Source organism: Macaca fascicularis, chromosome 14, assembly GCF_037993035.2.
Source record: "Macaca fascicularis isolate 582-1 chromosome 14, T2T-MFA8v1.1".
In the NCBI taxonomy this organism is placed as follows: domain Eukaryota; kingdom Metazoa; phylum Chordata; class Mammalia; order Primates; family Cercopithecidae; genus Macaca; species Macaca fascicularis.
This window is the reverse complement of record NC_088388.1, coordinates 54,557,210-54,573,355: the sequence shown is the minus strand read 5'-3', so window position 1 is coordinate 54,573,355 and position 16,146 is coordinate 54,557,210. Positions and strand designations below refer to the sequence as shown.

The window sequence follows — 16,146 nt, the reverse complement described above, 5'->3', positions numbered from 1 at the left end:
GGAAGCAAGTTATGGAGCTAATAATACTGATAGTTTCAATGGACCAAATTAAATTGTGCTTCCCATCTTGTGTCTTAATTAAAGGGATAAAAACTGTTTCACATTTTAATTAGCAAGTATGTCTTGAAAAGACTGAAATTAATATGGGAGTCATCACCATAGGAGAGCAGCCTTCTGCCAAGATTCATAAGGCCAGAGAGAGCACAGAGAACGGAATGGGATTCTGGCAGGAATGAGAGCAGCCACTGCTGGAACTCAAAAACTTTGGTTTCTTGAATTTTCTGAAAGGATAAAAGCAGGAACCTGGTGGAAGGCATGCCGTTTTCTTTTTTAGAGAGGTCCACTTTCTCAATGTGAACCTTCTTTAAGACACTTAAACATTGCATCTAGAAACTATGAGAGTATAGAGGATGGTGGGGACAGAGAACGCCTGCTAATGACAGCTCTGCCTTGCTTGGCCCATCTCCTGGGAGGCAAGTTCCTGGAGTTTCTGGAAGCCTTATTGGCAGAGCCTGAAAACAAGGGGTTCTGCCTCACGAGTGTCTCAAGTCCATGTCCTGTGCAGGTTTAGGAGAGGAGCCAGTGCTGATGGCTGTTTTGTTTTCTCTGTCTGAAGAGAAAAACGGTGTGAGGGCAAGGCTTGCATGCTGCCACTGAGTGTTCAAGTCCTTCCACAGCCCTGTTGGCACACTTGTTTATTTTTTTAGTTTGACTTTTAAAAATTTCACAAGTAACACATACTTGGGAAAAAAACAATTTGAAAACATATATGCAAAGATGAAAGAAATAAAACAAAAATGTAATCCCATCACCCAGATAACGTGTTGATTTCCTCTTTAGGTCTGGCCCTGACCCTGGCCCCGCGGCCACTCCACCCGCATGTATCTGTATGTATTAGCAGATACATCTACTAATGTATCTGCAGATAACGTGGGGAGGGTGGGGTGGGGGTGGGGTCTTGTGCTCACATTCTCCTGCAACTGTTGTTTCTAAACGCTTGCTCCCATCTCCATTTGTAATTCCCTCTCACATCTTCCCGTGGCTCCTGCTGGCTCTTCCAGCCTTTTCTGATTCACTCCATTTCAACCATGAACAAGCCCCACCTCCTTCATTTCCCAGAGGCAAGTTAATACAAGTCTATTGTATAATGACCTGTATTAAAGGGTTTGGGTAAAATGGGATTTCAGCTGAAAAATGGAAGATTAGACACTATTATTCCTGTCACTCTCTGCTAAGCCCAAGGTCCTGCTACCAGATTTCTTGGCCCTGCCCCCTCTCCCCAGACTCTCCTCCCATCTCCTCTCTTCTTGGTTGTCCCATGTTCCCCAGAACACCTTTCTCTTGGGTGCCCAAGGGATCGTGAGAGGCGTTTGAACCAGAGCAGCTCCATCTTGAATAGGCCCTGGGTAAAATAAGGCTTGAGACCTGCTTGGCTACACTTCCAAGAGGCTAAAGCATTCTAAGTCACAGGATGAGATAGAACATTGGCACAAGGTACAGGTCATAAAGACCTGGCTGCTAAAACAGGCTCCAGTAAAAAAGCTGGCTAAAACCCACCAAAACCAACATGGTGACAAGAGTGACCTCTGGTCATCCTCACTGCTACACTCCCACCAGCACCATGACAGTTTACAAATGCCATGGCAATGTCAGGAAGTTACTTTGTATGGCTTAAAAAGGGGAAAAACTGATAATCCATTCCTTGTTTAGCTTATAATCAAGAAATAACCATAAAAATGGGCTCTGTCTATGGAGTAGCCATTCTTTCATTCCTTTACTTTCCTAATAAACTTGCTTTCACTTTACTGTATGAATTTGCCTCATTCTTTCTTGTGCAAGATCCAATGAACCTTCTCTTGGGGTCTGGATCAGGACCCCTTTCCAATAACAGGACCACTCTAGAGATCCTATTACTTTGTTGTGCTAAGTAATTTAGTTTTCTTTTTGTCTCAATATCTCATATATAGACTAGCCCACGGCCTTCCCTATCATAGCCAAAAGGCCAGGGATTTTCTGAATGAAATAGACATCTACTATAGAGAAGAATTTGCCATCCTTCTGGAAGGCAGAAGTAGTGGAGTTTTTATTTTATTTTGTTTTATTTTATTTTATAATTTTTTCTTTCCTATGAAATAAGAAAGCCTTTAGTGACTATTCTTTATTTTATTTTATTTTTTATTATTATTTTTTTGACATGGAGTCTCGCTCTGTCGCCCAGGCTGGAGTGCAGTGGCTGGATCTCAGCTCACTGCAAGCTCTGCCTCCCGGGTTTACGCCATTCTCCTGCCTCAGCCTCCCGGGTAGCTGGGACTACAGGCGTCCGCCACCTCGCCCGGCTAGTTTTTTGTATTTTTTAGTAGAGACGGGGTTTCACCATGTTAGCCAGGATGGTCTTGATCTCCTGACCTCGTGATCCGCCTGTCTCGCCCTCCCAAAGTGCTGGGATTACAGGCTAGTGACTATTCTTTAAATTGGTGTGTGTGGTGGCATGAACAACCTCTGAACCATATTTTGGACTTAGTTCTTAGAAGTGAAAGTCTAGATGAGGAAATATGATGAATTGCAAGGCAATCTGCTGAATGGCTGTACAGAAAGAAGGGCTCACCCTCCCTCCTGCAGCATGAAGTGAGAGCCTGTTTCCTCTTATCCTGACTAGCTTTGGATAATATAATATACAGGGGAAAAGAATTGTCCCATTTGACAGGTACAAGTCACGCCTGCACGTTGATACAATTTGGAAAGCTGTTTTGAGCTGAGTGTGGTTAGAGCCTGGGAAGGTGGAGCCCTCTTCGGAAACCCCAGGCATCACCTTTTTCGCAACAAGCTTCCAGATGGAATCTTAAATTCTGCATGGCCATTTATCACAGTTTCCAAATGCCACTTTCCAATTTGCATTAGACCTTTTCTACATATTAATATGATTATGTTACTAATATATATGTTTTTGCTGTTCTACCAAATTTGTGTTTGAAACACTAATGAGCCTAACAAAGGTAAGCTGGCTCCCTGGGGGAAAAGGATTCAGTTGCTTCTACTTGTGGTTCATAAGGATGTCCTGAGAGGGTCATGTGGAGTCAGAATAGACTCTGGCAGTCCACTCTTTGTCTTCTGCTGCCTGTGCTGCTAAATGTTGGCTCCAGCCCAATTTTTTTTTTTTTTTTTTCCTTTGAGACAGAGTTTCGCTCTTTTGCCCAGGCTGCAGTGCAGTGGCACGATCTCGGCTCACTGCAACCACCACCTTCCTGTTTCAAGTGATTCTCCTGCCTCAGCCTCCCAAAGTAGCAGGGATTACAGGTGCCCGCCACCACGCCTGGCTAATTTTTGTATTTTTAACAGAGACGGGGTTTCACCATATTGGCCAGGCTGGTTTCGAACTCCTGACCTCGTGATCTGCCTGCCTTAGCCTCCCAAAGTGCTGGGATTACAGGCATGAGCCACCATGCCCAGCCCCAGCCCAATTCTTGACCTCTAACTTCTCTTGCTCTGGGCAAGGTCTGCTAGTCCTTTTTCTTTTTCTCACTCAAAGACAGTGGACTTAGGTTAGAAGGGTTCAGCTCGTTGCTTTGCCCAGGAGTTTTTATTTATTTATTTTATATATTTATGTTTTTGAGACGGAGTCTTGTTTTGTCGCCCAGGCTGGACTGCAGTGGTGCGATCTTGGCTCAATGCAAGCTCTGCTTCCCAGGTTCACGCCATTCTCCTGCCTCAGCCTCCCGAATAGCTGGGACTACAGGCGCCAGCCACCATGCCTGGCTAATTTTTTTGTATTTTTAGTAGAGACGGGGTTTCACCGTGTCAGCCAGGATAGTCTTAATCTCCTGACTTCGTGATCCACCTGCCTCGGCCTCCCAAAGTGCTGGGATTACAGGCATGAACTACCATGCCTGGCTTTTTTTTTTTTTTTTTTTTTTTTTTTTTTTTTTTGAGACAAAGTCTCTATTGCCCAAGTTGGAGCATGGTGGCGTGATCTCAGCTCACTGCAACTTCCATCTCCTGGGTTCAAGCAATTCTCCTGCCTCAACCTACCAACTAGCTGGGACTACGGGCATGCACCACCATGCCCGACTAATTTTTGTATTTTTTGTAGAGATGGGGTTTCACTATGTTGGACTGGCTGGTCCTGAACTTCTGACCTTGTGCTCCGCCTGCCTTGGCCTCCTAAAGTGCTGGGATTACAGGCATGAGCCACTGTGCACGGCCTGCCCAGGAGTTTTGTTGGGGGTGGGATCCAGGGCCCAGATCTAAGTTAGGAGTTTCTGCGGAGGTGATTCAGGCCAGGGAGAGCCTGATGGTCAAACCATAGTCCAAGTTCTTAGAGAAAATTTTTCCCAGTCTCTGACCAACTACATTGCTTTGTCCTGCAGGTGCCTGTTGTGGGTGCCTTTGAGTGTCATTGCTGGAGCAGGCCTCCAACTCTGAACAGGGGTTTGGGCTCTAAAAGAAGCTTCTGGAGCATTTACTGCCACCCTTTCTGTCCTCTCTGCCCCCGCTCTTCCCGAGGCCTGAGCATGAATACAGACGTCACTACCAGTTGGGTCACTACCAGTTGGACCTTAGGGATGCGGGGTTTGTTTTGCCCACTGTAAACTGACAGCAGTGCAATGGCTTGATCATGGGCCTGTCTTGCTGACCATGGGGCCCCCTGCGTGGTGTCAGTGCTGCCTCAGACCTTTAAGCCTTTCTTCATCCAGTTGTTCACGAGGACCTGCCATCCCTTGAAGGGGAGCCACAGCCCCCAGGATGTCAGTCCAGGGCAGGCAACGTGGACTCCCCTTGTTCATTCTCAGCCTGCTTCCACTCCAGACCCCACTTTTGCCCCATTCTGAATTCTTGACTCCACATTCTGATTTTGATTCAGCATTTTGAGACTTTGGACTTGCCATGTGTGCTTTGGGTTTCAGGATCTAAGCTTTCTCTGGAAGTCTGATGGGCATCTGTTTTTCAGCTTTTCATGCTCCAAGATGCTGCAGGTGGCAATTCCTGTCTGGGCTCAGCCCTGGGCCCTCAGCCAGGGCCTCTGCAAGGCCAATGTCGGGTTCCCTTGTCTCATGTGCAGGGGTGCTTAGCAGGGGTGGCATGGAGAGGAAAAGTGAAAGAAACCCCACAGCTCTGTGTCAGAGAAGCTGAATGCAACCCGTGGACAGTGGGTCAATAGCTAGCTGGTCTTCATGTCCATCCTTCCAAAGGTACAGATGATCAATGAAGAAAAAAACAGAGGCACAATCTCCCCCTTCCTGCCCTGTCTGTTAGACCACACCCCCATGACAGGAACCTCACACAGCTTGGGCCTGCTCCTGCCTGCCCCAGCCCTTCTCAGCAGCAGACACCAAAGCTCTTCACCATCAGGACCTGGATCCTCTCTCACCAGAGGGCATTTGAAACTTCAGCCAATTCTCCAAGTTGAAGAAGGAGGGTTTTGAGCTTCTATCATCAGTATGCAGTTCCGAAGGAGACACTCGGGCTCTTAATCACTGACCTAGGACCAACCTCAGCCCAAAGCCACTGGATGGCTGGTGTTTCCTGGTTTGACCTTAATTCTTACCAGCAATAGAGCCTGTATTGGTTTTCCAGGGTTTCCACAATAGATTACCACAAACTGGGTGGCTTAAAACAATTGAAATTTTTTCTTTCGATTATGGAGGCCAGAAGTTCAAACCCAAAGTGTTGGTACGGTTTGTAGGGTTGGTTCCTTCTGAAGGCTCTGAAGGAGATGTTTCTTCTCTAGTTTCTGGCAGCTGCAGCAATCCAGGGTGCTCCTTGGTTTGTAGATGTGTCATTCCAACCTCTGTGACTGTCATCACATCACCTTCTCCTCTACGTGTCTCATCTCCCCTTCTCTTCTCTTCTAAGTACACGGTTCATTGAATTTAGGGCCCACCCAGGTAATCCAGGATGATCTAATCTTGAGATCTGTCTTTGTGTTGCTGTAACAAAAGACCACAGACTGGGTAATTTATAAATAATAGCAATTTATTTCTCACAGTTCTGAAAGAAGTACAGGATCAAGGAGCCAGCAGATTCAGCGTCTATGAGATCTGCTGTCTCTGCTTCCAAGATGGCACCACGTTGCTGCATTCTCTAGAGGCGATGAGCACTGTGTCCTCACATGGCAGAGTGAAAGGGCAAAAAAGGGCAGACTCCCTCCTTCAAGCTCTTTTATGAGGGCACCTAATCTCATTCACGGGGGCAGAGGTCTTATGACTCCAATCACCTCCTAAAGGCCACATTTCTTAATACTGTTGCAATGGGGATTAAGTTTCAAAATACATTTTGGGTGGGACTAAATATTCAAACCATAGGAAGCTCCTTAACTATTTACATCTGTAAAGGCCTTTTTCCCCCTACAAATGAGGTCCCATTCACAGGTTCTAGGGGCTCTGGCCCTTTGCTGATTTCTTGCTCCAGCCTGTGAGCCTGGCTAACCTTATTTAGCTCCAAATCTCTCTCACATCTGAGTTCCTCCAGCAATACCTTCCCTATTTGTTGACCAAATTCTACCCTGAATGTCAGAATTAATTCGCGTTGATGGTACCCCATTAAACACAGAATAACGAAACACTGGACTCTGATTGGCCAAGTCAGGACACAGGCAGTGGCTCAGGGCAAGGGCATATGCTTTAGCGTCAGACTAATCTTGGTTCTTGGCTCTAACGCTCATTCCCATTTCTGAGCCTTGGTTTCCTCAGTTGTAAAATGGGTTTGGATGATGATGCTTTTCTCAAGGGTGGTGCATATGTGCACAAGGCCCAGGGCACGAGGGATGGCACAGGGGTTTCTTGCCCCTTCCTTTCCTTTCTCTTTTTCCCATCCACCCTATGGAGTAAGTGTCTTTGTTACTGCAGAAAAAAGAGGCAGGGTCCACAATGTGCTAATATTGTAATGTGTTAATATCACAGAGTTATGCTTAAGAGGAAAAGATTTGCCTCCCACTCCTGGTAAGAAGTAAGAAATAAGATAGAACTAGAAGTCTATGGCCCAGGACCCTGATAATTCACAGCAGGGTGAAGAGATCAAGGCATTTCTGGAAAGAGAGAGAAGTGGCACCTCATCAGCCATCCAAGACAGATTCTGTGTGAAGTGTCTACTCTTATAATACAGCACCTGCAGAACTTTTCAGAATTTACAGGCATAACTAAAGGGCTGCAGGCAGGAAGTGCTCAGTGTCTTAATTCTGTCTCCTAGTTTCTTCTCATGGACCAGCACTCTTTGTCCTAGCTTCCTCTCTTGCACACCAAGCCACTGCTAAGTCAAAGCTGGCCTTTTGATCCCATGATAGCGCAGAAATCAAATACTCCGAACATCCCCTTATCCTCCTATGAACAGGCCAATGCAGTGCCCCATGTGCCAACCTTAAAGCCACAGTTGCAATGACTGGCAGGAAGGATGATGGTTAACACAGTTATTGAGTGAACAGTTGGAGTGAGGGTGAAGTTTAATCATTGGTTAGTTTTAGTTGGAGTTGATCTTTGATTATGAGCATCACACAGTGCATATTTTCAGTCGTTTCTACTTTAAAGCAAAATTGAGAACTAAGAAGTCTTATCATTGACAGTCACTATGGATTTCTGTGATGGGTGAGTTTAGTTTAAGCTAGTCACAGTTGACAATGAATATGCAAACAGATTCTAATGAAGACCTTTGCTCATCTCCCAACCTCGTTGTATTATGCCACATTGTGGAGTGTGAGTATCTCTCTCCCATGCCCAACCCTGAGTGCCTGCTGGCCTGTCCCCAGGTTGCCTTCCCCAATCTTCCAAGATTATTCAGAGCTCGAATCCCTTAGATCTAAACCCACGTCAGCTTTTCTTTACCAGCGAGAGAGCACCCACTCATACAGCCCTCTGATTAATTAACCAAGTTCTGCCAAGGGCCTTTTTGTGGATGGATGGGGGAGAGAATGTATCCCTTTAAACATGCTTAATTAAGCTGGTTGAAACACTGAACTCCTTAGCAACGGGCTGGGCCTGGAAGCAAGTCTTGTGGCATATTTGCACAAGGTGCTCTGTGTTTGCCCATTTGAAACGGGATTGATCTATCTGGAGGATGCCTCGCATGTCTTGTATTAGGACATTCTTCTTTGGCACAGCAACATGGCCCTCTCCTTATAGATGAGCTGTGATTCTACTATTCAGAGAGGTTGGCTGGCTGCCTCCAAGCAAGGGATACAAGATGTCCAGATAACAGTGATGCTATTCAGAAGTGATATTTGACATATTTAATAACAGGGAAAGCACAGGCTCTGGCCAGTCAGAACAAGCAACAGGCATAAACCACAGAGCTGTTCTGGTAGGTACTTGCTGAATATCAGCTGTGGAAAAAGTTAGAGTTTACATAGAGCTTCACATATATTTCCCTGTTTGATCATAGCCACAACCCCATGAGAGAGGTTTGGTACTTCCTTAATTTTAGAGATTTCCTAATTCTGAGGTTCAGAGAGGTCATATGTCTTCCCCACATAGGTCATCAGAGAGCTGGAAGCCAAGTGCCCTCCTCCACGTTCTCTCTACTGTGCCATGTGGCTTGTGTTGATACAGACCTTTGGGCTGGACCAATCCTGGAAGATCAAGAGCTGACTGGTGAGCCCAGGGCAAAAGTGGTGGGGATAGGGTGAGAGGCGCAATGCTCTGGGATTTGTAGAAAAGTCAGGGTGGAGCCAGCACCCCTTTCTGTACCCTCCACTCACATAGCACTATGATCCTATAGGAGGCCCAGGGGAAGAAAGGGCTGCACAGAGTCAGCACAGAGAGGAGCATTCTTGAGAAACAAGGACACGAATGTTTATTTGGGAGGTGATCCCCTGAAGCACAGTGATGAAGTAAGCAAGGTTAGACATAGAAGACAAAGAAACAATAACGTGAATGCTCTGATGAATGGGTTACTGTCATGGGCAACTAGGGTTGATCCTTGGCAGCTTTCTGAAAACCATGTGGCCCTTGCCTCAAAATCGTGCCACTGGAGGGCAGGGAGCCTGGGGTACTTATTCACTCCCTGCCATCCCCACCCCGGGCATTAACTCCCCTGCATGTCATGGTTGTGACTGGCCACTGACAGCAGGCTCTCAGGCAGGATGCCAGCCAGGCAGAGAGGAGGGACATGCACTGGGGTGAGCTGAGATGTCCTCACAGCTGCAGGTAAATTCAGGTGGGCTGGATATGGGATGGAGGCTCCACAGCATCTGCTACACTCATGAATCCTGAATGACAGCAGAAAACAGGAGACACTTTTACCACTGTGGGCTCATTTTCTCCATGCAAGGGAGGGAAGCCTCCATGTTTCAGGTATATGCCATGCCCAAGACAATGCTCGATGTTTTAGGAAACTCAGGAAATGTGTCCCTCCATCCTTTAACTATGAAATGTCAGCATCTGGACTTGCCTGTCCCCCATCATCTGACTTATTTGGGGAACCTCTGCAGTGGGAGGGAGCTTGCTTTTGGCTCTGGTAGGAAATGCTATATCCTCCCCACCACCAACTGAAATCTCCCCTCCCTTCCATGGCCCCCAACCTCACACCAGTCTGCAGCTGGTACCTCTGCCCTGCTAGAGGGTCTGGTGGGGACATCTGACAGATACAGAATGTTTTAATTTTGGAAGCCATTGATCTAGAGCTTGTTAACAAATGGCACCTGTTGGTCCAAACGTTGTTTGCCATCCATCTTGTCTTATCTGAGCACTGACTGCATCTAGATGGGAGCTATGTCAGTCCTCAGGGACAGATTGCTGTGCAGGGTTCCACTCCACAGCCGAGAGGAATTATCCCTCCAGCCTAAGAATGACAAGGGCAGTGCCTCTGTGAGTGGCTCAGGGGCCAAGAATAGGAGAAAGTGAGTGGAAATTGCCTGGGAGTGGCTAAGAAAAAAGTCTTTTCACCTCCATTCTAAGGGTCAGTCTCCTGGTACATCTCAGTGATGAGTTGAAGAAACTGGACTGTTACTGACAAACCTCAGTAGGTAACTTCATTGATGTAGTAAGTGCTGAGTCCGGGAGTCATCAGCAGGGGGTGGAGAAGCCTTTATTCTGTTGTGTGAACCTGGGCACATCATTTGTCCTCTCTTTCCTTTCATCACACCACCTGTAAGATATGCGGAGAAGTCTCTGGCCTGCTCCATCTCATTAGGCTGCTGAACCGGGTTGTGCAGTACAGCATTAGAACAAGTAGAAGGAACCATGGGAATGCATTTTATTTATGAATCAATGTAAATGAGTCAGAGTGAAGAAAACCTAGGTAGCGTGGGCACAACTGGGTCCAATTACTCACCTACAGCCTTGGGGTAGCATCGGTGATATCAACCCATCTGAATCAAGGCACAGTCTGCCTGCAGAAGGAATGGGGCCTAGGGAGAAACTGGGCTTCAGAGAGGAGGGTTGTTAGCCTGTTCCCAGCTTTGCCTGAGAGATGGGTGTTCTGCTTTGGCATGAGGACAATTTCTGGATCTTGGTGAAAATAATCTCACTTCCTAATAGCCCTCTTGCCTTATTCTGACATACCAAGCAAGCCCCTGAAGAATGTTTTGGCCTGCTCAGTACTATATAGGGTGTCCTGGTACAGTGGGCATTGGTTGGGTTTGCTGCCCAGCATCCACCCCTGCATTGTGGTACCCATATCCAACTTCCCTCTTTCCCCTACACTCAGCCCTTGTGCTTGGGAGGCACCAACTCTTGGCTTGGGGTGGAGCATGTGATCTAGGCCTCAGGCAATCAGAATGTAACACTCCTCTGCTGGTTGCAAGGCTTGGCTCAGAGTTGGCTATGTGACCTCATTAGGACCAAGGAGATGCAATGAGATGCATGCTGAGGCTTCCAGGGGAGACTCTTCCACTCTTGCCAGCTAGACTTGAAGCTGGAAAGATGGGATCCTGGAGGCAGGAAGCCATCTGTCCACCATATGGAGCCTAAATCAACAAGGTAGCACCCAGAGAAGGAAAAAATTGAGTCCTGATGATACCATTTGATGCCTGAATCCAGCTGTACCTGAAACTAGATTTATTCCCTGGAACTTTCAGTTTTGAAAGCTGATAAATTTCTTTTGCACTTACGTCATTTTGAATTAGAATTCCTGTCTCTGGCAACTGAAAAAGTCACAACTGAAATGCCTGGACAAGAGACAGAGCACTCCAGTCACCTTTCCCAATCATTAGGCTGGTGTTCCCACAATACAATGTGACTTTTGAGCCTGGTTGTGTGAGTTTGCCCCTGAAAAATGACTTTGGGGTGCACTGCAGAAGTTCACTTTCTACACTTGGATGGCTGAGAACCTGGCTGGGGTATAACCCACCCATGAAAGACCCTTCTTGAGAACTTGGTTGGCGTATAACCCATCTATGAAAGTCCCTTCCCAAGTGACCATTTCTGGCACTGAGTGACATCTCTGTGGCCACTGTGGTTGGTACCTTATTTGTGTCTTCTAATCACCAATATGTCCCTGTGAACCCCCTTCCTTCATGATAGGGCTGGGGAAGACAGCAAGTACTAGCTCACATATCACTCATCCCTTTATTCATTCAGGCATTCTTAATTCATCGAATACGTGAACAAGGAAATGGTAATAAATCCAGTACGTTGACTGAGGTGGGAGTAATATTCAAAATACTGCATTTTACAACCAGTGTGGTCTACAACAGAAGTTGTAGTTCCCGAACATTTCCATGTGAGGGTGCCTCTGGGGGATGCTGGCCTGCGCCAGGGACCTTAGCCCAGCCCAGCATATGCGTGTGGGGGAGTCAGTGCCAAGTGCCATCAGGGCACTGTTTCCCCTCAGGGATCTGGCCAGGAGACATGTGAGCAAGGAGGTTGGCTGGCGCATGTCTGGGGTCATTGAACGAGCACAGAAGTATTTCAATATTTTAACAGCTGGTATGGCTTTATTGGTGAGTACTGGCTGCACATCAAGCCTGAATGAAGACCAGGTTTTAAAGGGCTTTGCACGCCAAGTTGAGAAAGTTTTATTCCATCTCGAAGACAATGGGGAGTCATTGGGGTATTAAGGAGACTGGCCTGACCAGATCTATGAGGTAGGTGCATACTTCTATTGACAGCACAGGAGATGACTGGATGAGGGACCAGAGACAGTTAATCTGGAAGGAGGCTGGCAACAGTGAGGCAGCTGGGGGTGGGGTCCATGCTGGAACAGTCTTTTCCTTTTAGGGACCACTGAACCCAGATGCTTGGAAGGCCATGGTCTTGAGATGATGTGTGTGGTCTAGTTGAGTTTCTGTAAAACTTTCTTAAACTTGATACTTTATGTAACAATGTGGGGTAGGAGCCAGCTATTTTATGCAGTTCATTTCCTATTGTATTTAGGAAGTTCCTGAACACTCCCAGGAAGCCTGCCCTTGCAAGATATCGCCCTTCATTCCTTGACTTCGATGCTCCACTGGGATTCTGAAAAGCTTCAATTCACTGATACACATCGGCGGGAGCTGCTGAGCCATTTAAGCTTTGACTATCTCTACTTGAAAGGCATAAGATAAAGTTTTCCACTGCTGGAGAGGAGAGCATGTAAGTGGCTTAGGCTCGCAACCAATCACACTCCCTCAGCAACCCTGAGAGGGTCCTTGAATGTTAATTTCGTGATTCGAAATGAGTGGATCATCAACCTTCGGGAAATTCATTCATCAAACATACACTAGGTCCCTACTATGCACCAGGCACTAGGGAGGACAAATGAAGCTGCAGGAAATGCCAGAGGTTTCCTCTGCTGCTTCCACACATCACAAAGCACATCATCAGCTCATACATGGACGTGGTCTAGGCAAATCCAATATCCCTATTCTATTTCCACTGGGCAAAGCACTCTGTGCACCTGGGCAGAGTCAGCGGCCAAAGCCGCTCAGGAGCTCCAGGGACCACCCCCTTCCTGGGTCTGCTTCCTCCATTTCCCTAAGGTAAATCTTCTTTGGCATCCAAAGCCTGTGGTTCCAAGAAGCCACAGGTCAAAACAAGCACTAGTGTGCCAGGTCACCTCTGTTATTCCCAGTGTCGGAGAACCATGCTCCTGCAAAGATCTTTTCTATGGAACCCTCGATGGCTTCTGCAGAACTTGGAAGTAGTAACTATGAGGGCTCAGATCAGCCACTCAGCCTAGACCAGACTTTGGCTTTGGGGATGGTATTGCAATTAAGTATGCAATATGGTTTTTTGCTGATAATCCCCTTGCTGCTGCTGGGAGGCAGAGGCAAAGCTGCTTCTTACTAGAGAGCTTTCTTTTTAATTTAAAACTGGACTCTTAAAGGAACAACTAACTCTTTTTGTATGTACTGAACATTTAGAAACTAACATTGTAAAGGATAAATTTTGAACACAAAGGTCGAGTAGTTTCATCTTATAGAATCTTGGAATAGCCTGTCTGGCTAGGTGTGGGTGTGGGGAGGAGGATTAGTGGGGAAGAATTGCTAAGAATCAAAGGGGAAATAGAGGGAGCTGAGGATGGGAGAAGGAGGAGGCAAACTCAGGAAGGATTCTAATTGTCCTGAGGGCCAGCCTTGTCGACGGCAACTTCTCTGAAGGTACCCAGGGATGCTGAATGGCCTAACAGGAGGAATCTGCTGGAACCCTAGGTTAGAGTTAATGCTTGTAAGAGCTAATACTTAGGGTGCACTCTTCTAAGTTCTTTGCCTGTATTAATTAAGTTAATCCTCATGACAATCCAGTGTGATTAATTTTATCAGTAGTAGTACCATTTTCCAGATGAGGAAACAGAGGCAGAGAGAGGGTAAGTTATTTTCCCAAGTCTCAGAGCTGGTGAGTGCTGCAGCTGGGATTCAGAGCCAGGGAATCAGCTCAAAAGTCTGTGCTGATAACTGTGGTTCTAGGAAGAGGTCCAGGAATGGGTCCACCCAGATCCAGCTCGATGACCTGGGCCAGTTACTTGGACCCTGGATTTGTTTTCACCTATACACTGGAGGAGGGGTGAAGAAGAATGAGTTGTGGTGAAGAGTAAATGAGATAGTGTGAGGGAAGAGTGCCTTGTAGGCTGGAGGGCTCTGGACACATGTTCGTTGTGGTTATTTAGTTTTCTACTGGGAGAGGAGAGGAGGCAGAGAGATTGGCTTTTCCGAGGAACACCCAGCTGGTGCCCCAGAGACTCCAGGATCCTTGGAGAGCCACTGAAGCTAGAGAGGAGATGAAGGAGGCAGGACAGAAGGACTACAGGGAGGAGAGGAGAGGCTGGCATTCGACCCATTTCAGGGGTCTATTCAGATGCAGAGATGGGGTTGATGTGCCCACTTCCGAGCCGTCTTGGGGCCTCGGGACGTTGCACTGAAATCAGTCACAGGAGCTCCTATGCTGAGCTGGGCTCAGGCCTGCTATCCTCACCCCTGAGGTTTCCAGATGCTGCCCTAGGGCCCTTCCTCTAGCCCAGTTTGCTCTTCTCAACCCTCCTTCACATTCATTTCCAAGACCAAAGAAAGCTCAGCCTGCAGCAGGACTCACAGCACTGTGTGTTGTGTTGCGTCCTTTCTCTTTTATATTTGCTGCATTATCACTCCCTCTCTGTCCGGAGAGCTCACCCAGCACAGGGAACTTGCTTATTCCCAGAACGAGGCAGGGCCTTTCCTTGGGCAAGCCCTGGACACGTGTTTGTTGAATGGAATTCAGGAGCAGTCTGGGAGGTGGCCAGAGCCCTCCTTCCAGCTCCACTGTGTGGCTGTGGGTAAGTACAGGGATCTCTGTGAGTCACAGTCTCCTCCTGATGAAGACGGTTGGATTGGACAACTCCGAGGGCTCCTTCAGCTCTGACTTTCCCAGGGTTCCAGAGATGGAAGGGCCCGAGGTATCTAAGAGGCTGTACACATCATTGCTATGGTCTCAGTGGGCCAGACTGTAAGCCCAGCCCTTGTCGTCAATGCCTGTTGATTCCCACAGGTGGCTCTGAGGAGTCATTTAGGACCCTGAGTGGGCAGAATTAACACCAACTTTATTCATCTGGCAACAAGAATTTGGTTGGCAATAAATTGCTTCTCCAGTGAGAGCATAATCACTTCTCATCAGATTAGTCCTCGCCAGGAGCTGTTCTGAAATCCTTTCCATGTCTGATGCATACAGCTCTGACTCCGAAGCAAAAAAATGAAAAACAAATGAGATGAAAGAATGATGAATTTGATAAAGGGCAACGATACCTGGGGGCTTTTCCTCCTGCAGAGAAGCTTGGAAGCCGGGGGTGGGTGACAGGTCATTCGAAGAAGTCTGAGGGGGTGGGGTCAGCTGCTCCCCCACAGTCTCACTCCTAGGTTGCATGAAAGCGAGTCTCAGAGCCAGTTTCTCCACACACAGACATTTACACCCTGGCAAAGCAGGCAACCCAGCAGTTCCTACAACCTGTTCTGTGAGTCCAGGGAGGTCCCGGCTGTCTGTCCTTTTACATCCAACCTCACCCTGTGTGAGGATCACTTGAGGTAGACATAACAAAATTCCAGACATGAGATTTCTGTGTTCGTGTCAACATCAGACAAGCAGAAAGCCTCCTAAACCAGTGGCCAGAGCCAGAGCCCTGCATCATGGTCACAGGTACAGGCTTCCCTGAGTTCTTCGGTCCTACTCATGCAAATGTCTCTGAAGTATTTTCAGCTGGTCCCCAAATCCTGAGCGCCTTTTATTTCACCAATGAAAGCTTGCTGGGGTCTGAATGTTTGTGTCTCCACCAAATTCATGTGTTGAAATCCTAATCCCCAAGGTGATCATATTATGGGAAGTGGGGCCTTTGGGAGGTGATTAGGTCATGAGGGAAGCGCTTCCATCAGTGGCACTAGCACCCTCATAAAGAAGACCTCAGAGAGCTCCCTTCCCCTTCTGTCATGTGAGGTCACAGCGAGGAGAAGACCATCTCAGAACCAGAAGCTGGACCTCACCAAGCACTGAACCTGCTGGCGCCTTGGTCTTGGACTTCCCAGCCTCCAGGGTGTAAGAAATAAATTTCTGTTGTTTGTAAGCTACCCTAGTTATGGTATTTTGTTATGGTAGCCCAAACAAACTAAGACATCAGTGTCAATCTCCCTACTCAATGGGGCCAGTATTTTCACCAAAAAAGCCCATTTTTGACATGCCTTACACTAGCTTGTGGCCTTAGCTGTTAATTGAAAGACAAATAACAGTGAAATACTTACAACTATTGCTTGTGTGGGCTTCCTCCTGAGCGTGCACAAAAGCT

General features: G+C 47.2%; 1 long non-coding RNA gene across 1 annotated transcript in view; it reads left to right on the top strand.

The window, feature by feature from the left end:
- LOC135967056 (uncharacterized) overlaps positions 1-15,924 on the top strand; it is a 64,967-nt gene extending 49,043 nt beyond the window's left edge. The window contains exon 3 of the long non-coding RNA XR_010580883.2: positions 12,300-15,924. This is a non-coding gene — a long non-coding RNA (uncharacterized lncRNA). The remainder of the gene's footprint in view (positions 1-12,299) is intronic.
- The last annotated feature ends 222 nt before the right edge of the window (positions 15,925-16,146 follow it).